The sequence below is a fragment of the Ammospiza caudacuta genome, chromosome 14 (genome assembly GCF_027887145.1).
Source record: "Ammospiza caudacuta isolate bAmmCau1 chromosome 14, bAmmCau1.pri, whole genome shotgun sequence".
NCBI classification, from domain to species: domain Eukaryota; kingdom Metazoa; phylum Chordata; class Aves; order Passeriformes; family Passerellidae; genus Ammospiza; species Ammospiza caudacuta.
Genome location: NC_080606.1, coordinates 7,662,380 through 7,686,762, shown reverse-complemented (window position 1 = coordinate 7,686,762; position 24,383 = coordinate 7,662,380). Strand labels below are relative to the sequence as shown.

Below are 24,383 nucleotides of genomic sequence, written 5' to 3'. Positions count from 1 at the left end.
AAATACCCAATCCTAATTTACAGAATTTTTATTGTTCCAGGGCTAAGTTATGTGTAGACCCACATTCAGGCACATCTCTCCATGCAGCTACACTCACAAAAGAAACCACGTCCAGGAATTCTGTCACTCCTGAAACTCCAAGAACAGGGAGAACAAGTACCCTGTGGGAGTTGAGACTCAGCTGGAACCCAGCCTGCTTCAGCTCGGCTTTTCTGCTCAGAAAAGAGGTGAGAGATGAAGGGAGAGAAGGGGAGCACAGACAGCAGGAGTCCCTTTGCATGCAGCTCCTCAGGTGAGAGGTTTGCCCATGTTTATGCCACAGGAGCACATTCCCATTTCAGATCCCTGCCTCAGCTTCTTGCTTGCTCCTGCCAAGGGTGACCCAGCACCCACCTCCATCCCTCCCCATTCCCCAGGAAGGAGCCTGGCTGCCTGGGCACCAGGGAATTTGATTTGCACACCCAGGAGTCGTGGACCCCCAGGGAACTCTCCCAGACCATTCAGCCTCAATGCAGCCTCATACAGGTGAATTATAAACCCCAGGTTAGAATGCCTGGTCCTGCAAAAGTGGCACAAAGGAACAGGTTTTGCTTTATGTGACCAGAAAAAAGCCTCCCTCACTACAGGGATAAAGCCAAGTGGAAGTGATTTCTGCGCCTTTCCAATCTCATTAGGGATTTTAACTGGGAACAAAGGGGTATTTGGGATGCTTTGCTTCAGTGATCTTCCCCTTCATGTAAACTCCATTCCAGTGGCGGAGAATGGAGTGATCTCGTGATAATTTTTTAAGTCATCCAGGGTCTGTGAGTATAGATTGATCAGCATATAAGAGGCTACAATTGCATCTTTGACACCTTCCCCATTCTCTAGTGCTGAGCACAATTGTGCTTTTACATCTTTTACATTAGAATCTGGTAGAAAAATAGATTGTTTTTTTTTCCTATCAAGACAAAATTCTGCTTTTAATAGCACTAGCTGAATACAGAATAATGCCATTAAATTCAGTGTAGATAGCTATTAAAATATTTGGCCCTCAAACATGGTAGTCAGTGGTTGAAATACAGGCATCTCTTCTGGAGTCACTGTGACAGTAGCAGCAAGCAACTGGAATGTGAACACTGTTCTTTCAGCATGAAACTAGCTGTTGTAGCGCAATTATTTCCTTTATTTTTCTACTGTCACAAATATAAATCAATACTTTTCCATCTGCTGCCATTTCTAAACTTGAACCATGTATTGCCTTCCTAACCATTATGCAACCTCTTGACAGAAACCCATTATAAACCTTTCAATTTATTCTGCAGCACAGCTCTGCTAGTGATATTTACATCTATAACATGCACATCTCATACTCTTTTCTTTCTTGAAGCCTCTTTTATTGCACCACATTTTCACACTGTACTCACTTCAGCCTCTAGCCAAGGCAAACACAGACAAAAGTATACTTCTTAAACATATTTCCGTTTTAACTGCAGACTTCAGTATTTCCAGGGAGTGGATCATAAAGAGCTGTCAACAGAAAAGGGAGTTGATTTCAATTTTTAGTGCCTTCCCAGTGCAGGAGGCTTGTTAAAGATCACAGCACTGTGGTGGATGTTGAGCTGTTCCACTCAGTGTATAAAGCTGCCCCTCAGATGTGCAAGACTCAGGCAGCCACCCCAGCTGCTGATCCCCTACTTGTGCCCATCACACACCCTCTCTTTTCCAACAAGCACATCCATACATTAGTTTCTATTTTCCAACAAGCACATCCATACATTAGTTTCTCTTTTCCAACAAACACAACCATACATTAGTTTCTCTTTTCCAACAAACACAACCATACATTAGTTTCTCTTTTCCAACAAACACAACCATACATTAGTTTCTCTTTTCCAACAAACACAACCATACATTAGTTTCTCTTTTCCAACAAACACAACCATACATTAGTTTCACAGCACAGAAACAGCAGCCTGACAGGACCTCTGGCTTTGGTGGCAGGACATGACAGGTTTCACTGCTGATCTAACAGGACCATACTTGTTCAAAATCACACCTGCCTTCCTGACAGACATACTCACAGTGTCTGCTGGTCTTGAAGTAAGGCAGGTGGTAACTACAGAAGCAAGAGTCTGCCCAAAGTAGAGCATGAAGTAATTTCCCTATTCATATACACACACACACACACATATATATATATATATATTTCCCCTCCAGGCTAACTGCTATCTTGTCTTGAAATAACACTCTGCTTAGCCCATAGCCCAGTCTTCAACAGCAACACACAAGAATGAGAAGACTCCTTGCTGGACCAGGCACTGGCTAGTTGGGTGTAACATCAGATCAATAGTCAATCCACAGCAATTTTGGAAATGTTTTTAACAAGGTTACTTGGGAAGGAGCTTATAATGATGAAAAGAAGTGGAACACCCCCTATTGCCTTGGTGAAACCCCCAAATGGCTGCACACTGGCAGTAGGCATGGCTCCAGGAGAACAGGGGCTGTCAGCCACAGCTGTGACCTGGCAGGAAGATGGGAGCTGCCACTGTGGGTCACACCTGCTGTCCCTGTACTCTGGTACCATGGACCAGAGGAGTGTGCCTGGAATGGCCGATTATAGGAAAGCCTGCCCTAGAGGGAAATATTTCCTTAAGTCTCATCAGTCACTACTTATGCTGTGAATCATAAACATTTAAATCTCTTAAGATTTTTATCCTGGTTAACATCAGTATAGATAAGCTCATGACCTGTTTCTGAACATTTAATTGTTCTTTCTTCAATACTAGTAAGGTCTCTATATTTTATTTCTCACACAGGCAGAAAAACAATGCTTTGTTTGGGAGCATGAAGTCTGAGTAACTTTACTCACTGGTGATGTCTTGTGCAAGCAAGACCCAGCATTGCAGGCAGATGGAGGAGAGGCTCCCAGCCACTAAATAGGAACAGCATGCCAGAAAATTAGGAAAAAAAATCCATATTTTGAAAGAAAATTATTTTTCCATATCTTGCATGGCTTTTGGCTTTGTTGTTATGAAAGATGTCTTGAGAATTCCCTGATGCACCTTTTGTATTAGATTCATTGTTTTACATATCACTATTCTGTCAGACCTAATTTGCCCATTTCCTGAAGTGTTCTAAAAATCAGTTTTCCTCAGATATTTCCATGTGTTCTTAATGAGAGAAAGCTTCATTTTCAAACAAAGTACAGCCCCACTCACTGTATTCACTGCTGCTCAGTGGTTTAGCCACAGCTACACCCTTAGCTAACTTGTCAGTGTTAGTCAGGACCTGGCCAAGAGCAGCCTCCCCTCCTGTGTGCTCTGCAGCATTGTTCCAGTTGTGATCACTGAAGGGCTCAAGAACTTGCTCTGGCACATCTGGCCAGTTTATAAGAGGGAAGCTGAACTCACCACTTATTACTGTCTTAGAGGTTTGGGGTTTTTTTTTGCCTCTTTAATTTCCCTCAACGTTTTAGTCACAACATTTTCTTAGGCCAAAGAAATAAATATGACTTTATTTATGTAACACTATTCTCATTGACTTGGGATTTTTCTGTCTCGTGTTTATAGCACAATTCAGTTCACACAAAAATGTAACCTGTACACAAACCCCTGGCTATGGCACTGGTTGCTCTGCTGATGAGCTTGTCTGCTCTTCATATGCACTTTAGACCTTGGCACCATGGATTCGCACTTGGTCCTATTTCAGTGCTGTGTTCACAAAGGAACGAGGACTGTACATAACATGATAGCAGAGCTTCCCAAAGAATGTTAGGGATGAGGCATCTGGTTGCAAGCAGGAGCATGACTAAGAAATGAGATAATAATTTTGGTGAATTTGTGACTGTGCTGAACTACAGAACTACTGAGAGCATCCTGTGTGTCTATCAAAAAGGTGAAATCCTGGTTCTAATGAAGTAAAACTTCAGAAGTTCCCAAGCACCAGAGTAAAATCAGCCACAGCTGCCTGCTCATGCACTTCATAGGTAGTGTGCCTTCTCTCCTGAAAAACCTGCCTCTCGAGTATTTATAAAGCATTACATGGTGTCAGAAGTTATCTTAAGCCAAAGATGGAGCAATTACTTCCCCCAAGTCTGCTGGCTTTATGAGGGAAGTGTGCAGGAAAATGGTGTCAGCTTAGCAACATTTTGAAATACTCTTCTCTGCCATGGGAGCTGCTGGGGAATTAGCTGGAGGGCAAGTGGTGACGCTGCTTGGGGCACGGGGTGCTCAGCAGCCCCCTAAGTACAAGGTGGGAAGGGAGAAAAAGAATTTAACACAGCATTAGGTGCTAAATAAAAACCTTACAGTGATTGGGAAGATCAGTCACATTAACTTGAACTGACATCCCAAGGTAGAAGGATCAGGTTCAGAATCAGTGGGATATGCTGGGGTGTGCCATCCATACATAAGCATCACAGAAGTACACACAAAGAAGGCAATCACATACACATTAATTTCAAATATTTCAATCCTTCTACTGCCAAAATAGAGTGCCAGAGTGGCAAACATATAAGATGAGGTTTTCAGTCACAATCTGGTTTCTTTGTGCCTTTACTATAGGAAACAGGCTACAGCAGCTGGTGTAACCCCATAGGCAGCAGGTTTACCTAGCTCTGCTTCGGGTAGAGCTGACACGTTTGGCTTTCCCTCCTTCCTTAAGTTTTACTCGTCACATTTCCCCAGCCAAACGCGCCCCACTCGCTGGTGTTGACAGTGACCCCGCAGAGAGTCCCAGCTTGGCTGGAGCCGCGATGAACTTTCTGCTTCTCCTCACTGGGTGTGCCCTGTCCTGCTGGGGATAAAACGGCGCATTCAGCTGGTGCTCACCACAAGGAATAAATAAAGCCAGGAAGGAACTGGAGGCTGGCGGGGGAGCCGTCGGTAGCGGTGACGTCCGCGCTCTTTGGCCCCGCTCCCGGCGCGTTCCGGGAGCATCAGCCCCGGACGGGCCCAACGGGGGACTCGGGGCAGCCCCTGGCCATCCCTGCCCATGGGGACACGGGACAGCCCCTCGCCATCCCTGCCCATGGGGACACGGGACAGCCCCTCGCCATCCCTGCCCATGGGGACACGGGGCAGCCCCTCGCCATCCCTGCCCATGGGGACACGGGACAGCCCCTCGCCATCCCTGCCCATGGGGACACGGGGCAGCCCCTCGCCATCCCTGCCCGTGGGGACTCGGGGCAGCCCCTGGCCATCCCTGCCCATGGGGACACGGGACAGCCCCTCGCCGCCGGCCAGCAGCAGTGACCGCTGGTGGAGCCTTATGGGGAGAGGGCCCCCAGCTCCTCCCTGCCTGGGAAGCAGCTGTGCCACTGTGGTGCCACATTGCTGCTGTGCCACCAGCTAATCCCGATATATGGAACCCACAGCAGGAGAGCCCAGAGGATTTTTTTTTCCTTTCCTTTTTTTTCCTTTTCCTCTTTAAGAGGAAAAAACCCAGGAAGGAGTTTCCCAGAGCCAGGCTAGCAAGCCAGCACCATACTCCTGAATTAGCACCACTGGAGCAGAGCAATTCCCAGTATCAGCTGGGAAAGGGCAGGAGCAAGTGAGCGAAGCAGGCTTAGGGGAACGTTTAATAGAGAGCCTATCTAAATAAGCACCATGTGCTGCTGCCAGGAGCCCCAGCTGTCAGCAGCACCTTTCACCTGAGCCCGAGCCAGCTGGAGGAGGATGTGTGTAGGCAGCTCCCGATGACATTCAGGGAGCCGAGCACCATGAGCTGCTGCCTCCCACCAAGTGCTCGGTGGCCGGGCGGCAACAAAGGATGGGGCTGAGGGGAAGGGTGCTGGTGATAGGGATCTACAGTGGCTTTCGTGTACACTGCTTCACCTCTGAGCCACCTGAGGTAGGGGACAGTGAACACCGGGCTCAGCTTACTGGCCACAGGTGCTTTGATAGCTCAAAGCTGCCCGTGCTCAGCCCAGCTCGCCCCTTACGGACACAGCCAGAGGTTCCTCACATTGCTGGGGCACAGCCCAGCAGCCAAGGCACAGAGCAGACAGCCACGAAACCACCCTGCTGAGGCACGTCTGTCTCATCTCTTTGAAGCTGGACAGATTTCAGAATGTCTCAATAAAAGTTACAATTAACAGTATTGAAAAAGATACTTTAAGGAAGGCAATTTGAGATAATTCAGCCTGAGACCATACAAGACTTCCCTGGGAAAAAAATAATGAAATCACTACGGGGGAAAATGAACATATTTAAAATACTGCAAAAGTGTTTTGCCATACAAATTAAGGAAGGAATTGATCATACCTGGATCAAGGACCTCATTTCCTATTTGAAAATTTCTAGATTTCATTATGACCTTAAACAAGTGCCTAACTGATTCAGTATTCTAGTTTGAATTCCAAATAAACCCACAAAAGAAGATACTGTGTGAAACAACTTATGTTTATATGTTCTTCCATGCCTTAAAAAAAATCTGGCACACAGTTTTCTATGACATTGTTCAAAGCAGTGTTTTATATAATCGCTGTATTTCAAAGGCATATGAAACTGAAAACTTGATAAGAAAATGAGAAGTGGAATGTTTAACTTCAAAGAGAAATAAAACCTCACTTCCTACTTCTGCCCCACTGTTCTACATTGCAATTAAATGTGAAGTTTCATACACAGTGCTGTGATTTATCACTAGTCAGAATGTGGAAGCCTGCTTCTGCTTTAATAAATACTGCCCAGCCTCTGGAATTTTGTGATGCCTGACTGTGAATATATTTTACTAATAAATTACATCCACTCAAGAAAAAGACACAAATGAAACTTCAAGAAGGTAAGGACCAGGTGTTAAGAAATAGAAGGTTAAAAGAGCCCAAGGCTTACATCAAACTTCCATTTGTTGGTTAATTTCTTAAAATGCTAAGCCAAAGAATGAAAGTACAACTCCAAGGCCAGAGCAAAGGCATCAGTAGGGAAAACCACATCAATAATCAACAATATAGAAACTGTTCTATGAGGTTAAATTACTATTTTCATGAATCAACATCCTATACACTCTTCTGCTTCGAGTTACCAAAAAATAAACCACAAACAACCAAAAAAAACCTGACATCAGAAAAATCATCTTGTTTGTCCGTGCTGCCCAAGCCCACCAAGAACCAGAGGGAAGCAGGATGGTCCTCAGAGAGCTCAGATAAAGCAGACAGGGTTTACCAGGATCTGTTGCCCCTGCAGTGGGAATTCCAGGGAGGAGCGAGTGGGAGCAGGAGCCCAGCTGGGATCTGGATTTCCTGACTGCTGCAGCACCTTTTATCCAGGGCTTGTGGCAACTCCACAATTAAGAGCTTAATGCACGTAAGATATACTTTGCAAGCAAAACATTATTCATTAACAAATCTGATTAAACTGCTAATGCAGTGAGCGCTAGCACAAGTTCAGAAAGACAAATAGTCTCAGTGGTGCAGTGTTTGTGAGGAACATTACCTGTAAATGGATTTTAACTATTTAAATTGGCTTCTGTTCAGGAACTATGAAAAGACACAATGTAGCACAGAACACTTCATTTAGCTTACTGGGCTTAATGAGAGGAGGGAAAAAACCTAAAGAATAAGGTTTCAGACTTCAGAACACTAATATGTGTAATTCTGCAAAGATATCTGTGTCATAATCCTGGACTAAAAAAACCCAAACAAACCCAAATTAAAAAAAAAAAAAAATTCCACCAGCAGCACTTCACTGATTATTAAAGATTTGTTGGTGAATGGTTTCTTACTGTGTGTAGAACATTTTAAACCCATTCCATATAGACTAAGTCATGTTCACATCCTGGATTCCACAAATGTACACTGTGCTTTGCTGCTGTACTAGTAAAACTGTTCAGCTTTCATCCCTTTATAAGCCTTCTGATATTTCAGATCATGGAGGCAAGTTGCTACAGGAGAATTTTAGCTTTTATCTTTTTAGTAAAGGTATATTTTCATCATTTTGGCAGAACTAAAAAAAGTTCCCACTGGCCACGACAAGACATCTGATGGCTTTCCTTCCTTTCACACACCCATTTTCCCCCAATTTTTTCAGAAGTCTGATATCAAATCCTGTAAGGAAGTAACTCAGGCTGATACATGCAAATCAGGTGTAATAGTTACTCCTGCTCGATTGTGCCCCTGCTAAAGGCAGGTCCATTGTGAGGCTTTCAGAGGATCCTGCCCCACTGCAGGCAGACACCGAGCCCTCATCTGCAGCTGCCGGAGCGCTGGGCAGGTGTGGCAGCCCGAGGTGTGGGATGGCTCCGAAGGATTCCCGGCACTGCCTTCCTTTGATCCCTCTCTCAGAGGTGGTAGCTGCACGGCTTTGACCTACTGAACTGAGCTATGCTAATGTGCCCACAACACTGCAGTAATTATTTAATCGTAAGACCCAGAGCTCCAATTGCTTCTGTACAACAGCAGCCTACCAAAATGCATATTCCTGTGTAACCTGAAAAATGAATAGTTAAAAAAACTCTAGGTGGTTTTTTTTTTTTGCTCTTCCCATTGATCTTTTATGTCATTCTCTAATACTCAAGATAAGCCTCAACTCAAAAGATCTGAGACCAATAGGAATTTTGACTAAATCAGAGCTGTAGAATTTGGCCCATGGTTTCTAGAACTGCTCCTGCAGCCTGAGAAACATTGCAAGTCAAATCTCCCAGTGATAACAAGCTGTGTACACACACTGTTTACAATGGCCTGATATAAACTTTACATTATAAACTCAGCACCTTTTCCTCTTATAGCAGCCTATTTCATATGTTCAAATCTTGTTTGATGGCAGTCACAAAACCAAGCAGTTTGCAATTTCTGAAACATCCAGGGAGATAGAAATCAAATGGTGCTCAAGCTAGTTAATTAAAACATTTCAGAATCTTTCACCTGCGGAGTCAAGCTGTTTTGTTAAGAGAAGAATTGAGAGACTAACAGAGCAGGTGCTGCTGCAAGCACAGATTGCCAGAGAAAATCACTTTATAGAAGCCCATCAGAAGTAGTCTGACTACAGGATCTAATAGAGAGGGCAGTGTATGCTCATTGCTTCTCATTACCTGATTGTGAAATCTTTAGTTTAAGAGAGCTCTTATTGAAGTCAATGGGGATTTTCCCAGAGTCAGACTGCAGGACTGGGAACACACTGTGCCATTATGGTAGATATCACAAAGACCAGGCTGCCTATATTAGAGTTTTCAATGGCAGCATCTGATCTGAAGCCAAATGAATTTAATAGAACACTTTCCATTGATTTCATTGCAGATCAGACCAGGGGAAGAGTCACCTAATAGCTGAAATAGTGGAATGAAGCAACCTTGAAGTTGTTTAACAGGTTGTGAATATATATATATATTCTCTCCTTCAAGGAAAAAAAAAAAAAGAGCAGTTATTAAGGACTATGAAATGATAGTACAGAAAGGAAAAACACCTATGCTGCAATCAGCTGGAATGATGCGCATCCTGCTTGGTATTTTAGGGCATCATTTATTGATTTTTAATGGAAAAGAATGTTAAAAGGTCAGAAGCAAACATCTGCACACCACTGCACATCTGAGCAGTACCAATCAAGTCAATGATGCTTGATCCATTTGTGCAGAAAGACTGAGGCCAATGCTTACAACACCAAATGTCCAAGGCCTGTCCTGTTGGGAGGTCTCTGGAGCCCTGGCTCTGGAGGACCTCCTTGAAATCATTGCCACTGTATGCAAGCAAGAGTATTTGCCTCAGCCAGCAATTTGCAGGACACATACCTTACATTATCCTCTCTGCCCCAAGGAACATACAAAATGTCTGCATTTATATGGATACCCTAGTCCTACCTAGGATTGTAGGTAACAGCATAAAAGCACAGTGCTTCTTTCCAGAAAAATTAAGAGAAGGGAAACTAAAGGATATTCTAAAGGACTTTTCTGAAAACATTTACTTTGGGAAGAAACCTTCCCAAACCCTTGTATTCCCACTAGGCTTTTAAAATGCAATCTCACCTTCCTACTCATCCCAATAAAAGCTGTAACCAAGATAAGGCATTTTTACTGGGTTGAACCTTGTTTTTCCCAGTGAACTAGTCCCCTTCTGGAAGTTCATCTTTACTAGGACAGATGTGCTGCCTCTTTTCCACTGGTGCAGCTTTGTGTTAGCAGTTACCTTTGTGCTGCCCTAAAAGGCAAGAACGTGGACTTTACAGGGGCTAGAAAAGAGAGATATTCAGAAAGAACAAGTGGCAGAAAGATGGATATGCAGTATTCTTTTTCCAACTTATCTGTTTCCTCCTGTGAGTGAGCCCAAACCAGTAAAGTGCTCTCCTAGTCTCAGCTGTACTGCTTGATATACATGTGTGAATCAGAGCAGATGAAACTATAATTTACAAGAACTGCCTTCTAACATATAGGAACATATATTTAAAAAAATATAATGAAAATATGGTTTTATTGTAATACATATTCTGTGTTTAAAAATGCACTATTGTTTGATATGTGTTAACTTTCCAGGGTTCCTAGCATGCATTACTGCCAGTAACCAGCCCTCTCAAATGAGCACACCAGTCAAGATGAGATTGTACAGAACTTCTTTCTTTTTCAGAGGTAATCTGTCCTTCTGGTGCTCCTTCCCCCTCTTAGATGTTCTTTCAGAGAAGTAAAGAGCCTTTTAAGCAGTTGTTTCCTTTCCATCCCTGTTTTTTTCTAATAGGCAGTGGCTCAGTTGTAGAAGATATGAGGAAGGGTATGAACTGGAGTCAAACTTGAGATTCCCCATGCATCTACTTCTTCACTTGCTAACTACTGCAATACTGAATCATCTTCCAGGCTAAATTCATTACATGGAAGTCCTTTTATGAAAAGTGGCACATATTATTACGGTATCAATGTCTGGTATCATTTTAGGACAAGTCTTAGAGCAAGATTTTATCTTCTCTCCTGAAGGGGGAATGAGTAAATATAACTAAAAACAGTAAATATAACTAACTAGGTGCATTTTCCTCAGGAAGCAAACCTAGACTTTCTACACCAAAATTCCTGAGCCTCACTATCTCATATGAGAGGACCAAAAAATCACTATGAGGTGGATGAGAAGCCACAGCAGACTGAAGCCTCTGTGCACATATAACTGGGACAGAGAGCCATACCAGTCAGGATTACACATGCGTGCATAATTATCTGTTACCCAGCAATTATGTGGAGAAAGCACTGCCCATCTAGATCTGCAACAGTGCTACTGTGCACACACAAAAAGCATCTACATGCTGCCTTATTGAGGAACAGGAATGAAACAACTTTTTTTTAAAAAAAAAAAATCACCAAAGAGGACAAAAAAAGCATATGTTAAGGTATGATTGACAGCCGCCATAATGGACTGTCATGTCAAAAGAACTGCCTTGCTAATTCTCTTACATAATGAGCTAGATGCTAGGCTCTCCTTGCAAGTTTGATTGTGCACCCTTCCATCAATCTTACCGACATCTTGGCATCTAAAATACAGCAAAACCACTTAACAAGGGCTCTTTAAACAGGAAAGAGGAGGGATGTCTCTGTGTATTAAATGTGATGTGGAGGTTGCTATGGTAAATTTGAACATGAGAACATTGCAGTGCAAAATTCCATACTGGTGGCTAGAGCTGAAGCTAGCCATGCCTCCAGGTTCTTTAGGAATACTTGGATTGCATTATTCAATCAGTAGAAAAAATATAGTTCTGGTGCCACTTTCATGGTAAGGACAAAAAAAAGGTGCCTTTGTCTAATTCTTTTCTTTGTGTGTGTCTGCAGATCCCCAGAGTATTGATGAGGAGCATCCAAAATGGGTTGTAGTATGTTCTCGCTGCAGCTTTCAAATATGGGGCTCCACCCCCCAGATTCCCTCAGTAACTAGGACTGGAAATATATATGCATTTCTCTCTCTTTTTTTTTTTTTTTCACCTCGTCTGGTTGTCACAGTTACATAATGCTGCCAGTTGTAATCGCAGCTCAGTGGTGTTGTTAGGCAACTCAGTTAGCTTTAGTTATTGAATTGAAAATTGCCATATAGGTGTCGACTATCTGCCCTGCAGTTCTGGTGATTATAGCTTTAACTATTGGCACTTCCCTCATTACCAGTTCTCCGAGTTCCCATTTTGCTTGCCAGATTTATAATCCACAGAGCCCCCTGAGCTGTGAACTGCTCCCACCCAAGCAATTGGAGATTAATTGCCAGCTCTGCTCCAGGGCCCTGTAGCAGAGGGGGCCTGAGCTGCTCATCAGAGTCAAATTTAGAGTATAAACATTTACTGGGATTTACTGTTGTCAGGGTTATTTCGTGTTTCCCCTTTAGAAGCAATTCTATGAGAAACCAACTGATTTCCCAGCTCCATAGTGACATTTCTTAAAACATTTTTTTTTTGTTTCTACTCATTTTTACTGCAAAAGTACCAAAATAAGTAACGCACTACAAGCTCACTGATATCTCCACCGTGGCCCATAGCACACAGGAGCTGCCACCACCATTATGACTACTTTATCCAGTGCCTTTGGAGTTATTTATTATTGTTTATGCTTGTTCTATTTCTCTATTTATCCTATTTTTTTCTTGCTCACATTTTTAAGTTTTACATCAGTTAAGACTATCTTCCCTTTTTCCCTTTGGTCCAGAAGCATTCCCCTCCACAAAGTATCATTTTTTGCATGCACGATTCCATTGTTCTCCCTTTGCAAAAATCAAACTGTCTGGCAGACAAGTCCTGGGCTGACTGAGCACAAATGCTGACCTGACTATTCTGTATGATCCTCACAACTGGAGTTATTTTCAACCCCCTCAAACTTCCCTCTTTCCAGCACTTGGCTGGTTTCAACTTTCAGGGGTTTTGTGCAATTACAAACAACATTAGAGCCTCCTCTGTGCTTTTGTTTAAACACATTGAACAGGATTCTTGACTTTCTTCAACTTGAAAATATTCTCCTAAGGCACCTCCCTCCCATTGCTCCAGAAATCAACCCCATTCTTTGTACAGCATCCCTGACAACAACAGCACCAATTCTGACTCAGCCAGCCAACCTCTACAATTTTCACAGTCAAAAATACCAGCCACAAAGAAACAGATTTCATACCTGAAATATCATTCCTCAAGTTCTGTCAGTACAACACTTCTTTAGCTGGGATTTCTTACTCATCTCATGCTCCCATGTCTCCTCATTGTAGTTCCAGGCTCCCCCAGTGCTCTGGATTGTTTCCAGACCCCCAGTATTCCTTCTTATTCAGCCTTTCCTCTCACCTCTTTCCCAGCACACCCAGGAAACCTCAAAAGCTTCATGTCCCTGCAGGACCCTCCCTTATTTGCCACAGCTGTTGCCAAATTACTGCTTTAACTGATCAATTATTAGAATTGCACCAAGGTATTTAAAAGCTTGTAGCTGTAGCTTTTAAATTCATGGGGTTAGAGGTGATTTTCTGAAAGGATGAACAGATATGAGGAAGTTACCACGTCTGTTTTATTAACTTTAAATTTCAATCCTGTCCCTTATTTAACACTTCTGATAAACTTCCCCCCAATGTATTTCTGTGTCTATTTTTCAAAGCTTTATGTCTGTTTTGGCCACATGTTTGTTCAGTTTGCTTATGAACACCTTGGCAACAAATTCATCCTCTGGATTCCTGAATCCTGCTCCTATGTACAACATGTCCTGCCCATTCTGCACATATCAGTTTAATATATGTGAGATATTTGCATAGGCACTGGGAGTGAAATTTGGGGTGGGAAGAATATTTATGTGATGAAAGCATGTGTAACAGACTCTGATTTCTGTTCAGCTCCTGATTTCTTCCTCTAACAGGCCTTCTTGGTGATCTTGGATACTGCTTTACTCCTTTATGACTCAACTTCCTACCTGTAAAATAGTGAGGATAATGTTTGGAATGACTGCTGCTTGTGAGGTTGTAGGGAAAAAGCCACTAGACAGGAAAGTAAATAGAAAGATAAAAAGATCTTTTGGTCTCATCTGTTGGAGTAAGATTTTTTTTTTCACCTAGCCCTCTTCAGAGTACTTGAAAGTGAAAAAAGAATTGTGTTTCTCAGTAGGCTAGATAGTCTCAGCAAGAGCATTTCTCCATTTTAAAAAAGCATCTCTCATTTCAGTTGTCATTCAGGGAATCTGTTTTGTTTGGGTTTTTTTTCCCCACTTGTGTAGCTGTTCTACTTCTAGCTTTGTTATCTTGGGTTCAAAAACATTTCCACTCTTACTATTCAGATGGTTTTATGTTCAAAACTCCAGACATCAGCAGTATATGACTTGGAACACGACATTTAATATTTTTTCAAGTGTACATTTCTCTATTGGGCTTTTGAAATTGCTTTTAGTAAGGGGCAATCTTTTAAGAGAAGAAAAAAAAATCATGGCTGCCTTGCTTTGCATTACCATGTAAAATCACCTTTCTACTTTTTGCAGTTTTGTGGTTTCTTCTATGACAGTATAGATTAATGGATGCATTTTTTGTTTCTCAGAAAGATCTAATCATAGCACGGAAAGAAAGAGAAGCCAGTGAGAAGCCTCTGATCAGCCAACTCTCCCTAGATCAAATGCTCTCTGTTTGGGAACATCTGCCTTAAAAAATACCACCTGTTCATAAAAAAATAGCAATAATAAAGTGCTCATATGTCAGATATTGCAAGGAATGTTTAAAAGCTTATTATAATCATTCCTTGTAAAGTAACTAGGTTATAAATTTAAGCTGAAGACATTGAAGAGCCAAAGCAAGTACATCTGCCTCTGTGGTTGGTATGACAGGATGGTACATGTAGAGCCATGAGCACATTATAACATTTGATATTTTTAATCAAATCCCATTTTAAGATGTGATGTGTGTTACTCTACTAAAGGTCATTTTAGTTACAGTAGCATTAAGGGTTTTCAATAAAACATTTTAAATGCCAGTTATATAACTGCTTTTAAAACATTTAACAGCCACATTGGTTACATGACCTGAGACAAAGGATATTTTCTCAGCACTTTGATATATTGTGGCTAGATTATCCTTATGGGAACGTTCAGTTCCATAATGGCCTCAGGTCATCCCATAATACGTGGTATAGGATTTTTTTCACCAAAACAATAATTGCTAATGAAGCCAATGGTGATGGGAGTTCAATGACATGGCAGAGGATGGAGGCTGCAGTCAATAATAGCAGCAGACACTGGCCAGTACAAGAAGTTCATCAGCACTATTCAAGGACAAAGAGATGGAGCAATAAGGAACGAACACACACAGATCTGGGTCTTAGCACTGCCTGGACATTACAGAAAAATAACTCAAGGGAACAGGAGTTCTTTCCTCCTCTGCCTTTCCAAGAGTTTTGGCACCATTAAAATGTGCTAGAATATAAGATATATATAATATAATACACAATATATAGAATATGGTTTCAGGACTTCACAGCCAGGTGAAGAGAGATCCAGAGATCCACCTCTCCACACTTCTCCTGTGAGGTGAACAAGCTCCATGTGATGTACAGGAGCCTCCTGCCAGATCTCATTATTAGGGTAGGCAGCTATTTCCTGTTTGGTTCTCTGCAGAAAGGTATCAGTGGAGCAGCATTTTCAGCTGTGGCATCTGCCCTGCCAACTCTCCGATGTTGGATCTTGCCCCCAGACCCAGCAACCTTCTTGACTCACAATCCACGTGGCAGATCATCAGCCAATCAACAGGGCACATTCCTCTCTGTTTCTTTAATATTTTTTTCTTACTTATCTCTTTGGGTTTTGGGTTCTTGTGGTTACAGCCACCTATCCACCTATTCCTATGCAATCCTGGGCTATGGAGCATGGATGGGGTTGGCAGAGGGTTCCAGCCATGCTTGTAGACTTTTGCTTCCTCAAAGCAAAGCAAGTGGATTTCTTTTTAATAAAAAGAAAATATTTGTTGCAAAAAATGAAATAAAAACAATATATTGTTGTTTTCTTCTGCTCTGAGCAGGAGTTATTTGATGACCTTCTGAGGGCCTATCCAGCATGAATTATTCTATGAAAATGTGTATATTTGTTGAAAAGCAATATAAGAAACACTAACAGAGGCAATCCTTTTTCACTGCTCTTAGGCATCCTGTCTTTCTCAGTGACTTCAGGTCATAATGAAATTAAGAAGTTTCTGTGTTTCAGAATAATATCTTTTGCAGCCAATTTTATCACGAGCCAATGAAATAAATGTTTCCAAAGTGAACAGCTGGCATCTCTTTTCATAAAAGATTCCCTTTTAGAACACTATTTCCAAACAATATTACAGTGGCTCCATTCACATGGCCATAGTTAAGACTGTGTCAATACTTCTCTTATAAACCTTGTTTTTCAAGGGTTTATAACTTTACAGCTGAGCCATAATTAGCTGGGATTTGGGTTAAGGCACAAGAGTTTATTCTGTCTGTGATGGCATTTTTGCTAATATTAATAAAATCAGTTTTAAATCATAGAAGAGTAAAACACAGTAATTTATATGCATAAAAAGGATTCTTAAAAATTCAACAGCTTTGATTTAAAAAAAGGGATTTTGACAAGTGATTAGAATATACTGTGATCTCCATTTTTTTTTTGTCTTTTTAAAAGAAAAAGAGAAAAAAACCCCCACTTTAGAAACTCAGTTTGACAAACATGGAAATTCAAAATCTAAGTGGATGGTCTCTCCTTAATTTATGTTGTTATGAAGAATGGGTACAATGGTCTCATTAAAAGGCAAAGAATCAAGCTTGTGTTCTGTGGCTTTACTCAGTTCTTGTTGGCATGTATGCAGAGTTTTTAATACTTGATATAATTTTGTTTGAGTATTTTATGACAATAGCAATTTGCATCCTGCCTGTTGTTTTATGGGCACTTCAGTCTCAGCCAATAGCCCACCTTTCTGCACCCCCTGTTTCCAAAGCCATTTTTCATTACAGTGCAAAGTGAATCCCTCCTGTTTCCCATTCCAGTCACCCTCAGCTGGGCTCCTCTGCCAGCCCAGGTCCCCCTCTCAGCACGAGCCCACCCTGGTTTCTGTCTCTGGGCTCTCCAGGATCGCATGGCAGGGAGAGACAGAACTGGTTCACTCCCTGTGTATCCTCATGGCAGGGAATAGTAAGGAATACTTGTGGTGACACAGAGGCTGGGCACAGCCCAGGATCTCACTCACAGATGTCCAGAGTGACCTGTGCATTAATACAACCACATGACACCCCTTCCCCTTTCTTCCCTGGGTAGGCACTGTCAGTGTTTTCCTCCTTCTTCCCTTACCAGGCAGCTCTTCATGCACCCCAAATTTGGTAACCAGCTTGGCGGAGCTAGGAGACTTTTTTCCTGCACATAAGGATGATTGGGGTGATTTGGAAATACACCTATTTTAGCCTAGTATGTTATCTGCAGTGATGCTGAACAGAGCAAAAGGGACAGGCTTTCACCTCAGCATTCCAACACTGTGGAAACAAACACAGACCTTTAACTTCAGAGTGCAAACAGCAGCCACAAAGCTCTCCTTGTTACCACTGCTGACTGATCTGTTTGGGAATTGCAGGCTAGGATGACTGTATCCCTCTCAGGCCAGAGTTAACTGTATTACACAGCCAGAAGCCTTCCTGAACTCTGTGGCCATCACCCTCCACAAAAGCATGAAGTTAAAATTGTTTCTCTGAATTCAAATGGAATCAATACTTCCCAGGAGACAGATGGGCTTTTCTTTTCTACACTGAGAAAAGAATCAGTGTCTGGAGTTGTGGTTTAAAGTTTTCATTCAGCCACAGAACACCACTAGGAAAAACCAGCAGAGACTGGGCACCTGCTTTTTTTCCTTGATCAGCCCCAAATCAAAGAATTTAACATTTTATATAAAGGGAGCTTGCTGTTGCTCTTGCATGCAGCTTTTTAGACTATACAGTTGGTCTCAAGCAAGAAAGCTATGCTTATTCTTTTTTGGAGCTTTTTAATTTTTACTTGTAGCTGAATCCTCTAGGTCAATTGTATCTGCAGGGGTGGGAGAGGAATTTAATTGCTTTTACTTCCTACCTTCATCTCAGGGTGACCAGTCCATTAATAATGCACAGGAAGCAACTAGGAAATGCATGGTAGATTAGGGATTAATTGATATTTGGAAAGATTTCAATCCACATTTGAAGGAAAAGGTTATGCACTGTAGTCCAGCTCTAGTTACAATGTGCATTTGATTATTACTTCTTACAGCCCTGCTTCTTATGGTTTTATGGCTTCTTATGGCTTCTTTCCCCCCTCTTTGGCCAACAAGGCTTTTACAAAAATTTCCTTGTTTGTTTCTTGCTACAAATATTTTCTACATTTCTGATAGCACTCAATATCAAATAAATACATATATTCCTCTGCATTTTCCAGTAACTGTGAGCTTTTTCTGCACTGACACCACCCACAGTTCCGTTATGAACAATTTGACTTTCCAAAATGTTATTGATTTCTCTGCTTGGAAGGTACAAGATTAATAGCTTTAGAGGCAAAAGTCCTTCAATCCATTCACTGAATAGGTGCTGCAAGCTTGCTTCAATGCCTGCAGATGTGCTTCAGCACATCACTTTTAGTTAGAAACATGAGTGAGGCACTTCTCAAATCAACAAGGCACTAAAATACAGGAAACAGATGGGTAATTCCAGTGATGTCAGGGCAGGAAGGTATGATTTAGTTGGTTTGAAAAGGACGAGCCTGACAACTCGACTTGTTTTGCCATAGAAATTATAATGACTTCAGTAAGTTCTTTAGCCATTTTAGAGGCTTCAGAAGAGCTAATACTGACACCCATAAAACCAGTAACTACTGGCAGCAGAATTTGACTCTAGCTATCAGGAGTTAGGGATGAGTGTAAGGAATAGAAGACCCAATAGTAAAGATATATTAGATTCTTTTAAGACCTTGAGAAAATCACCATCTTTTGTCAATGCTAGTTACATTAAAAATAGACTAAAATAAGGAATGTAACATAAATGTCCAGTTACAAGCACTTTGATAATGTTAGGTGAATTGGGCAAAGACCTTTTGAGGACCCCTGGTGTTACAGCAGCTTTTATGATGGTATTTGAATTTGAGAGTAATGGATTCTTCTAAGCAGCTAAAGCCAGACTATTTGGAAAAGGTTCAGGGCTGCTAAATGCACACTGCAGAGAATGTAAAATTTGAGTGGCCATCTCAATTCAGGACTGAAATGTCAAAGGAGAGGTAGACCTGTGTTTCATATGTGGTACCATGGAGTATTTGGAATGCTAATCATGGAAACACTTAAGTACTCCTGTAATAAAGTGTCCCTTTGGGAGCAGAGCTAGACTAGTTAATAATGTCTGCCAAGATCCAGTAAGTGAGTAAAGAAACAGTGCTGGTTCTGTCCTTTGCAGTAATCGGTTGGGATTGGAGGAGTTAATCTCCTGAGCTACTAAAGGTCACATCATAAGTGACTTTTACAGTCTACCTGTGAGTGTTCTGCACTGCCAATGCAGCTCTGTTCTAATTCCCTCTTTGACACACCAAGAGAAAAGGAAAGTTATTGAAATATAAAAAGTATCTCAAGAAGATGCCTGGGAGGAATCTTTGCTAATCTCACCACATCACACAGTCATAACAGCTCTGACAATGCCACCTTTTTTCCATTGCATGATATCTTATTCAAATACCTCCCGTCTAATGAGTATGAACAGTAAGCAGCATATCCTATATTACAGTATTAAATTTAAAAATATGATTTATACAACTATTGTTAACAGCAGTTTTCAAATCCCTTCAGTATTTTTCATCTATAGAGGTATTTGGGGTATTTTGCTAATTCTGGTTTTATTAATGTATTTGGTGAAGGTTATCTGGGTTTGCTCTCTTAATCTAGGAGACTTTGCAAGCACTATTTGCAAGTACTGATTTATCTGCTTTGATTCATTAAATAAATGAAGAAAGAATTGTAAACTGTAGTGGTGCCACAATGGGGTAGTTATGCTTTATTTTAATTAAAATCAGGATCTAAAAAATATTTTATTCAGCGGCTATCTACCTTGCTGTTCTTGGCCTAGTTTCTTCAAGTACCTAGAGATTCTGCTGAAGTCTTCATTTACTCAATCTGCCAAATCCAGAGCTGCATTCTGTGTACAGCTCAGACTGCAGGCACATTTTCAGCCAAAAGAATCTGAATTCTCCGGTCATGAGCATTTGTGTAAAGCCTGTGTTGCTTTTAGACAAATCTGCTCTACTTTCCACAACTTCCAGGCTCTGTACCTTGCTGTGGTTGCAAACTTCCCCTGCAACATTTGAGGGAAGAAGACTCCACAACCTTCCATTCCATTTCTATTTTACTTTCCACCCAATCTCTGCAGGAACCTAGGGATTGTCATGGGCAAACCTCTGGCTCCACTGAGTTTGCTGACCAAGAATCACAAAAAAATAACAAAACTGGTGCAATCGTCACAGCACAAAGCAATACAAGTTCTTTCAAACAGAGGAAGCAAAACCTAAAGAGAGTTTCCTTACCTTTGGTGAAACTCCCAGCTATGTGGTTTATGGCTGGCCCTCTGTTCTTAGTCATGCCCAACATATCCTGAGTTCTGCTGGAGAAAGTAGACTGTAATTACCAATCAAATAAATATGAGTTTCCATCACAGCTTATTTTTCATTTTACTTGGCAATGATCTCATCCCTCTCAAAATCAGTTTCATATTGCCTTGGAGACCACAGGTTACCTGAATGTTGCTAGGATGCACCATTTGCCTGATTCTCTCTCCTCTTCCTCAGCCACACTGCCCACTCTCTGTGCTGTTAATCCATTTGGATATTGCCATTCTGCACCCCTGTGCTGGGAAGTTCCTAAGTGGCCATGTTCCTTACCTTCCCTCTCACTGCACTGTGCTTATCTTGAAACACTGAACAGATCATATTTGCATGTGCATTTATGCCCTAGATGGGCTGGGTTGGCCTTTTGTGGGAAATTTGTTGCAAACAGATCACAAATGAAGTTGTTGATGTGAAACTGAGAAAAGCAGGTGCATAGTGTTATATACAGATAAATTTAGAGGGGATGGGGAAGACAGAACAATCTACTATCTAAACTTCTATACAATCAGTGCAGTTTATCTGATTGACCTGTATTACCACTGGCAGCAAAACAACTCCAGTTGGGAAGCACTTGTTGGTACTGACAGCAAAGGGAAATGGAGTGAAGAAACCTGAATGAACTGAGCTGAAAAAAAATAAGTAGCCCAAGTACCTTTTCCTTCCTAATCATCATGTTTTAATACAACAGAATAAAGTGGCATATAAAAGGGTAATGTGCATTTTCTTCAAGGACTTGTTGGAACCCATAATACAGTAGCTTTGTAATTTACTGGTAATATGTACACAATACAAAGGATCAGGAGCAGAGTACTATCACTATATTTAGAGATAATGCTGCTTTTCTTTCATAGGCTTGATATAAACTTTGATTACATAGCATTTCTTTAATTTGCTGCTATTCAAGAAAACCCTTAGAGCACTGCAGCAAGCAATGCCTCTCTTTTACATTTGCATTTTTTAATTTGCATTTTTTAATTTCCCAGACTGCAGCTCCACACCTACACAGGCTTCCCCTGTGGGAAGGAAGAGAATATATTTCAGTATGAATGATACTGTTTTTCTTCTCAAATAGCTGTAATTATTAATTCCAGAGATTTACAAAAAATCACTTTGCTACTGTTTCACTTAAGTGTGTAGGGTTTTTTCCCTAACTAACATCAGATGCCAATCTATTGCTCCACTGGTACCCATTTTAAATAGGGCAGCCAAGCAAAAAGTTCAGCCTGCTCAAATGACTGGCTGCTGCTCTCAGCAGCCTGCTCGTGCATTCCTTGCATACCCCAAAACACACTGAGTGCAAGAGGAGTTTGGTGCTTCTAAAGGAAGAGCCATTATGTCCATAATAGGTTAAGCCCCCCGTGGCACATTAATGGCAAGAATCTAGACCAGGTTACTGAGCACGACAGAGTATTTACTAACCAGCAGGGACCAGTTTAGGCAATACCTTTAAACATGTACTAAACCCTGATTGTGGGAGCTGGGGTACGTGCCTGTGGCCTGGGTGATGCACATTTTAAACCCCACTGTTCCTCTCTTGGATGGGACCTCAGCCTGGATCTCTTCCATCTCTTAAGAGTGTCAAGCTCTTCCAAAACATTCAGAAAAGGCTGTGACAGGAATATCCTATAAAACAATGTTATATCACTCACATGGCAAGTGACAAAGTTGGGACATCTCATCGAGTAATTCAACCACTGCATAAAATACAAATTGTGGCAGTGACACTGGAAGAGGCTAAGAGAGCCCACAGCACTCAAAAATCCTGGTGGGCAGAGCCCTTCTGAGACCTAAATTTAATTCTATATGCCAGATTTAGCAGAGGGACATTTAGCTTTCCATTTCCTAGAAGATGTCCAATTAGCCAAAAAAAAAAAAGAAAAGAAAAGAAATGATTTCTTCCTCACTCTGTTTGGTAGAGAAGTGTTAGCTTCCTTTGAGCATTAACCTTCAAGGGAAATTTCAGAACCCCAGGTGACACCTATGCACTCAGAGAGCTGTCCTTCCCTGGGGCATCTGCTCCTGTCTCACCCACCAGTTCCCTTTTCAATATGGGGGCTCCTGGGACTGCATGTTTAACTTCCCCACCTGGTCCAGCTTTGCAGGCAGAATCAGTGCCTAAGGTGGATTTCTGTATCTCACACAGAGTCTTGCCCCTGAAGGCCTGAGATGCTAAATTTGAGGCATGACATAAAGGGAGAAGGCAACAAGCAAAATTAGATCTGGAAAAAAGATGGCAGCAGGAGGGCAATGGCTCTGCTCAGGAATTTAGCCAAGTACTAATGCCTGTCTGTTGCAGACTATCTGTCTCCAGAACAACTCCATCCACAGGCTGAGGCAACAAAATGAATTGTTTGACTTTCTCTATCCAAGACCTTGCAAAAGAAAATTTACAAACACATTGTGTCTTCCCAAGACTGAACGTTTGCTCACATAATAAGGTGGGGAAAAAAAAAAAAAAGGCACGACTTTATATAACAGTACCATCTTGCAACACCTGCCATAACAATATTTTATTTGTCAGTCTTTTCTTATCCCATGTCTCTTGAAGTTGGCTAGGTTACTCCATCAAAGGGCAGGAGTAATAGCATCACTTCAGATAAAAGAAAAAGAGGGAAGTGTGCTGTACACAATCTGCCCATCACATCACCTCACAGTTACATTAACCTAGCAGGCACCACATCTATGGAGAGTTTACAGACATGACAATCCATGCCAGCTGCAGCTTCTTCTCAGGTATGGGAAAAAATGCTCCATTCTTATATGGCACCTATAATTTAAAATGCTGTACTCAGATTAATTAGTGGAATTTTCTTTATGCATATCAATACACTGAGTCAGAGAAAGATTAAATAAATGACAAAGCACAAAATTTAACAGACACAGGAAGCAGCAGAGCCGTAAACAACACTGAACTCCCAGATTTCAGAAAAAACCCCTTGTACTCTAATGCAACTATATTTTTTCCCTTTCTTAAAGTACATGTTTCAGACAGCAAATTCTGCTGTGCACAGCATTGAGCACATCATCAGCTCTTTGCAAGTACTGAACTGAATAAATAATATTATCTATAATCTCAGTACTATGTTCTAAACCACTAAATCTATTGCAATTTGAAACCTTTATTTAAGTGACTTTGGTAAAGATAATTCTGAAAGCTGCACTATCTTGGTACGACTAATTAATATGTAATAATAATGATAATCATGACCAATAATGCTGTTTTAATAAGGATTTAATCCTACAGATCATTTTATAAAAGCACTTTGATAATAATGCTTATTTATTCTTACAGTGCGTTTTTCATGTTAGCAACTTGATGATTAATAAAGCTAAAGAAATAAAGAGATACAAAAAATAACAAGCTTATGAGACTGCTAATATGCTGAGCTTATTTAATAAACCTTACCAAATATAAAACTGTAAGGGAGATTCTCTTGGGAGAAGGGGAATAAATCCCCAACATAAAGCCCCTGAAGGCTATGTCAGCAGGATTGAATTGACCTGTGTATCACTGTCATTTCCATTGTCACTTTAGCAAACAAAATAAAATAATAAATAGCATTTAGTGCATTATGGGCTAGGCTGTCAGCTGGTGTAAAGAGATGCACTGGCATTAATCTAAAGGACCTGTGCATCTGGCCCAGCATTTTCAATGGCCTGCATAAGCACAAGAAAATACCAAATATGCCTTGTCCATGATGACTTCAACAGCCAGCAGAGGAAGGACACATACTGTCAGTGCTCACATCCTCTGGTGACAGTGGATGTACTTAGCTAAGTATTGGGACTGGGCATACTGAGATTTTCAGGGTTTTTTTTGGCTACAATAGAAGTGCTTTCCTTCTCTAGTGTTCCCCCTCCTGCAGCTAAGCCAAAGGCTTTGGTATGACCCAAGTTAGATTTTCATA

General features: G+C 41.4%; 1 long non-coding RNA gene across 1 annotated transcript in view; it reads right to left on the bottom strand.

Moving 5' to 3' along the window:
• Window positions 1–1,369: 1,369 nt before the first annotated feature.
• LOC131563911 (uncharacterized) overlaps window positions 1,370–24,383 on the bottom strand; it is an 81,320-nt gene continuing 58,306 nt past the window's right edge. Inside the window, exons 3-4 of the long non-coding RNA XR_009275330.1 lie at window positions 20,395–20,471; window positions 1,370–1,509 (exon numbers count right to left, since the gene is read on the bottom strand). This is a non-coding gene — a long non-coding RNA (uncharacterized LOC131563911). The remainder of the gene's footprint in view (window positions 1,510–20,394; window positions 20,472–24,383) is intronic.